At 30.2% G+C, this 6,000-nt stretch overlaps 1 long non-coding RNA gene across 2 annotated transcripts; it reads left to right on the top strand.

The window, feature by feature from the left end:
- Positions 1-2,578: 2,578 nt before the first annotated feature.
- Positions 2,579-5,347, top strand: LOC111490973. Of its 2 annotated transcripts, none has more exons than XR_002719649.1 (2): positions 2,579-4,907; positions 5,082-5,347. It is a non-coding gene; the product is annotated as an uncharacterized LOC111490973 (long non-coding RNA). The 2 variants fall into 2 exon arrangements; XR_002719650.1 differs by having other exon boundaries at positions 2,579-4,912.
- The last annotated feature ends 653 nt before the right edge of the window (positions 5,348-6,000 follow it).

Below are 6,000 nucleotides of genomic sequence, written 5' to 3'. Positions count from 1 at the left end.
TTTCAATTTCCGTTCACATCAATAAATAATTCACTAAAGATAACAATTTTTTTTTGGTAATTTTAATTTTAATTTTTTTCACATGAAGAGAGAGATCGGAGATGAGTCCAAAGCCGTGCACTTGGTGTCCAACACTGACGGCGACAACGACAAAGACTCAATAAATAAATAAATAATAAAACTGAATTTTTAAAATAATTTATATTTTTTAAAAATTTCGAAAACGGTTTTATTTTTTATTTTTTATTTTTAGTCTTTTTACGACAAATTTTCTATGTGTATTTTTACATTTGATTCCCTACAAAAAAAAATATTTGAGGAAATTGATTTTTTAAATATTATTGTTTAAGAGAGAAAAATTAAATATAGTAAATTTAAAAAAAAAAACATGACATAAGATAATTTCTTTTGACGTCATAAAAATGTGTTAGAAAGAGAAAAATATAAAATATAGAGAGATTAAAACAAAAGGAATATTTTTTACGTTATAAAAAAATAGATAAAAAAGAAAAAATGGAAATAATTTCTTTAAAGAGAAAAATTATTATATTTATTTGAGAGAGACAGTTAGAAATAATTTTCATAAGTGGAAAAATTAGATAGAAAGAATTTAGAGAGAGTAAAATTTGAGAAAATATTTAATTATTTAAGCTAAACGACAAAAAAACATTTCAAAGAGATAAAAAAAAAAATTATTTCATTTTTTAAGTTGTAAGATTAAATTAAATATTTAAAAAGTTACCAGAAATTTGGAAATCTTCAATTTATTTATTTTTATTATTAGTCGGGCAATTTAATGAGATATTAATGCGGAAAAAATATGTGGATAATTAACGCCACGTGTGATGCAGGGATTGGTTATTGATGGAGGAAATTTAGGCTAGTTGAACCCGTGAGTAATGGGTTGCAGGGGATCAAAAAGTCAAAGAAAAATATCTGAATTCTGACCGTTTCTCCCTCGTTGACTTCTAGTCTTTTTTTTTTTTTTTTCATTTTATTTATTTCTTATTATTTTTTCATTTTGGTAAATATTCATTCCAATAATGTTTGGATAGTTTTAGTTATTTAGTTCGTTCTATTTTAATACAGTTTGGAGTTATATGAATTGAAAATAAATCATCCAATTCGAATTATCCAGTTAAATTTTTATTTTTTTATTTGGATTTAGTTTAATTATTTAAAATTAAATTGTTTTTTTTGTCGATAATCTGCTGATTAATATTTTTTTAGTTTGATTAACCCAACTAGTATGAAGATTAATAATATATGATGTTTGCCGCTAAGGTTGATAATACATTATCTGATATTTAAGTTTTATGAAAAATTAATTATTAATATAACATGGATAAATATAATTTTTTAAATAATTAAAAAAAACAATCTCATAACTCGATTATCTAGCGCGTTAAGTTTTATGAACTCAAGTTAGTAAGGAAAGATTCTCCGAACTCTACCTAGTTCAAGTTGTGTATATCAACTAGCCATAATATTTAGAATCGACTGAAGTCTAAGAAATTAAAAAATTATATAATAATAAATTGAAAATACGTTTTTTTTTAATTTTTTTTAAATAAAATTCCCTTTAAATTTTTAAAGATTTTGTGGAGTTTATTTATTAACAAATTTTAACATTACTAAAATATATATCATAACATTTTTTTAATTACTAGGTCCTTAAATCTTTCTAAATTATAGAGTTAATTTAATTTGTTCAAAATGATTAATTATATCCTTTAGTTAAAAAAAAAAAAGTCTAATATTGTTAATAAATAATTGATACGTCATTTTAATTATTGTATTTATTGACATATTTGTACACTTTAAAAAAAATTAATTTATTAAATTGTCCGATTATATTTTATTGATAAATAAATTTAGTTTTATGTGTCACAACAATTTGGTTAATATTTATATCAAGGCACATGTATTTAAATATATTAATAAAATAATTATGTTGGTTAATTAATTAATAAGAAGTAGGTAGTGCTACACAGTCCACAAATTAATCTTTTAACACTAATTTGAAACTTCGAGTTGGTTGAATTGATGACGAGCAACTTAAATAAAGTTTAAATCTAACCCAACTTAACTATATATTTTTGAATTGGGTTGGGTTAAATTGTCGAGTTGTTTTTTTCTTTTAATTATTGCAAAAAATACATATTATGTCAATAATTAAATTTTCATTAAAAATAAATGTAAATTATTCATAAGTCAGATGTATTACTAACATCGATTATAAACGTCAGTTATTATTAATTTTTGTAATAATTAAGTGGGTTGGATTGTAACCCTAATTTTGGGTTAGTCGAATTGACTCGAGAGAAAAATGTAAATTCGTGAACCAACCTTAATTTAAAATTTTAACATAATTTAATAAAAAAAATGGTTTTGGTTGGATAGCCCAAGTTGGTCGTATGATCGAGTTATGTCAACACTCTTATTTATCATATAAGATATAATTGAATTTATTTTAATGATTAAGGGCTAATTAAAAAAAAACATATATAAATTTTTTTCAGTTAATTACCTAAAATTAACTAATTAAATAATTTATATAAAGTTAGCCAATGAAATGCTTTCGAGTAATCAGAAAGCGAGTCTCACGCCATTAGTCTATACACGAGCAACCTCCATTGGGCGCATGTTTATCCAATCCCTTCTAGCGCTATGGTATTTTGTTGGTTTATTGCCTAACAATCGAAAATATTCTTCATCTCTTCCATAATTTCAATGAATTCAGCCGTTTCTGGAGGTGCTTTGAGTGGAACGAGAAGGTAAATTGGATTGGATTGGATTGGATTGGATGTTCTTGTGGTGAGTGTTAAAATTTATGCGAGTTTTCTCCTATATCGTTAATCAACTTTCACTCGTTTTGAAGAAAAAATTGGCGATTTCGGACATTTCATAGCTTTGATCGGTGCGTTGTTCTAATTGGTTATCTTCCTTCTGATTTAATTAGGGCTTCGAAGACAATATACCGCTGTAGTTCAATTATTTATATTTGCAGTTAGAATGTTTAGATTATGAACAAGTTTTCTTCCATATCAAGGTATGTTTTTCCTATGTCAGGCCATTGTAGAAGGATTGCAGGAAAATGGTAAGTTGTGACTGGAAGAGTGGAGTGGAGCGTCTTACATTTGCTCTGTGCTGTAGTTTTCCCCACTAGACAAAATAATTCGTGGCAATAGTCTTCCTTGAACATTTCTTTTGTTGATTTAACTTGGACATCCATTTTCTTTGTGATTTCAACTCATCTTGTCTGCCTATTAGAAACATGAACTTTTGTTTGGATTTGAAATAAACTGCTCATTCTCTTTGGACTGGAAAGGTTACTTTTAAGAACAAATGAAGATTCTTTGGGCTATTACGACGATAAATCAACTGAAAATAACTTGAAGTTTTTCTATTGAATCATGGTCCTCTTTGGACTTTCTCTTTTGGGCTTCCCTAAAGGTTTTTAAAACATGTCTACTAGGGAGAGTTTTCTACACCCTTTATAAAGAATGTTCCGTTCTCTCCCAACCGATGTGGATCTCACAATCCACCGTCTTTCGGGGCCTAACGTCTTTATTGACACTCGTTCCCTTCTCCAATTGATGTGAGACCCCCAATTCACCCTCTTCAGGACCTAACGTCCTTGCAGGCACATCACTGGTTCAGCCTCCTCGCTGGCACATCGCTTGATGTCTAGCTCTGATATCATTTGTGAAGGCCCAAGCCCGCCACTACCAGATATTGTTCTCTTTGTGCTTTCCCTCAAGGTTTTTAAAACGCACCTACTAGGAAGAGGTTTTCACACCCTTATAAAGAATGTTTCGTTCTCCTCCCCAATCAATGTGGGATTTTACAAAGGTCATTCCCAACCTGGATGTAATTACACAAGACTTTTGGTTCTCTTGTTTGTTTATTCTGAAATGGAAACTCCTCCATGATTTGCTTCGTCTCTTAGCATTATTCTGCATTTCTGGTCACCATGTTTTTCACTACTTGATGTCGTAGTTGTAATTTTAACCTACAAGCTTTGTCATTTTATTGAATATTGGATAAGGCATCTGGATACATCAACTAAGAGAACTAAAAGTTTCTTGGCCTGGTTTTGGGGAATCAAAAAAGGAAACAAAAATGGTCCTTTTATATGTGTCTGTGACAGTCATCACCCCCTTGTCATAGCAGTTGGCAATAAGCCTCCATTCTTCAAAAAATTGCTTAGCTGCTTACCTTGGTGATATGTATGGGATCAATATATGGCAAAAAGAAAGTGCATTGCACAAAAGTTCGAAGTGGGGGATCTCAATCGGCTCTCACCTTCAGTAGTTCCTTACCTCTACCTTACAGACAAGGGCCTTCAGCTACGGCAATCACTTCAAACCTTCCACGTAAAGTGACATGCCTTAGATTTTTATCTATCTCAATCTGTCTTCTTCTACTTTGTCTTCTATGCTCAACAGAATTACATTGGAAAAAAAGGTATGATACTACATTATTTTTGTGAATGGCTTCATTGGCTGTTAGTGCTATACAGCGTTGTATTTGTGACTTTAGTTGTCGACTGCAAATTGATAATTGTAATACTTGTTGCCTACTGCACATTGAGCTGCCTATGTGATTCATGACCGTGGGATCTTGTGCAACTTACATTTCTTCACAACATGTTGAATTAATTAGATGTACATTAAGAGGGTGTTCGGGTTACAGGGTGGTTTTGTTCGGCGTACGATGGAGAGGTAAGCCTATATATGATATGTTGGCCTATTTATCATATATTATAAATTTGTTAATCTTACAGGCTATATATACTCGGGAGTCAGGTATCGACTATTCACTAGTTTTTTCACTTCACCACTCTGGTCGTCTCTCATCTGTGAGCCAAGTAGATGTATGCATTAGACAGACATCCACAACATGTATGGTAATTGTTATACATTTTGCATTTTGTATGTCTAGTACACTGTATATCCACGTGAAAGCACTTCATCTTTTCTCTCCATGTTTTCTCGTGGGTCACTATGTAAAAACAAGCATATATGTGAAGTATTATTTGGCTGCTGTGAACTAACCCAAGGACTGTGCTGTGACAGCCAAAATCAAGTTGCCCGAGGAAGCTGCTTGGAAAGCAAACATGTACACCATGTAACCAATTATTCACTCTCATCAGCTCCATTTTTTAAAAGGATATTACAGCTTTCAAATAAAAGCTTATATTTATTTATTGCATTTGAAATGACGGAAAGAGTCGATCTTTGATCTCTTGATCGAAGCTATATATTTAAACAAGTTGAACTATGTTCAGGTTGACAAAACTTACATAGTTGTTTGAACAATCTTTATACACGGCTTAGTAGGAGCTTCGGTTTATTTTTAGTGACTCAGAAGATATCTGTGGGATTCTGAAAGTCCCAATTATGTTAGTCATTGCTCTATAATAGAATGAATTTGAAGCTTTTGTAGTTCTAGAATTGGATCATTTTATAGTTTAATTTAGTTGTTGAGATAAGTTTCCCGTTGAAAATGAACCATCGTGTTTAGTCATTTCCTTTCCTTTTACCTTTCTAAATTTGGTTTGAAATTTATAAAGATTAATGTCTCACAACCAAACAATCACGTGCTTCGTTTAATGCGCCAAATTCAACCATAAATGTGGTTGATTCAAACTTTTTTTTTTTTTTTTGGGTACTTTTCTTATTGATACAAACGTGTGCCTTAAATGTAGTGAAAACCAATTAAAAAAAATTCTCTTTGCTTAGTTATTATTGTGCTATGAGCTGTTCTTGAAAGTCGGGTTGAAATCATCTTTTCACTTTTTTAATCTTCAATAAAATAGATTCATTTTCAGTTCAATCCATTAGGTGAGTTGAAGATTCATACTCAAGCTTAGCAACCTACTCATTAGTTACTTTATTTCAAAGCGTATTTTGAAGTCGGTTATTTTTGTCTGGTATATAATTATTTATAAAACCTACTATTAATTATTAAAAAATCAATTTAATCTACACGTTT

This window comes from Cucurbita maxima, unplaced genomic scaffold, assembly GCF_002738345.1.
Source record: "Cucurbita maxima cultivar Rimu unplaced genomic scaffold, Cmax_1.0 Cma_Scf00016, whole genome shotgun sequence".
Taxonomy (NCBI): Eukaryota; Viridiplantae; Streptophyta; class Magnoliopsida; order Cucurbitales; family Cucurbitaceae; genus Cucurbita; species Cucurbita maxima.
The sequence above is the reverse complement of the archived record's forward strand: the minus strand, read 5'-3'. Positions and strand labels throughout refer to the sequence as shown.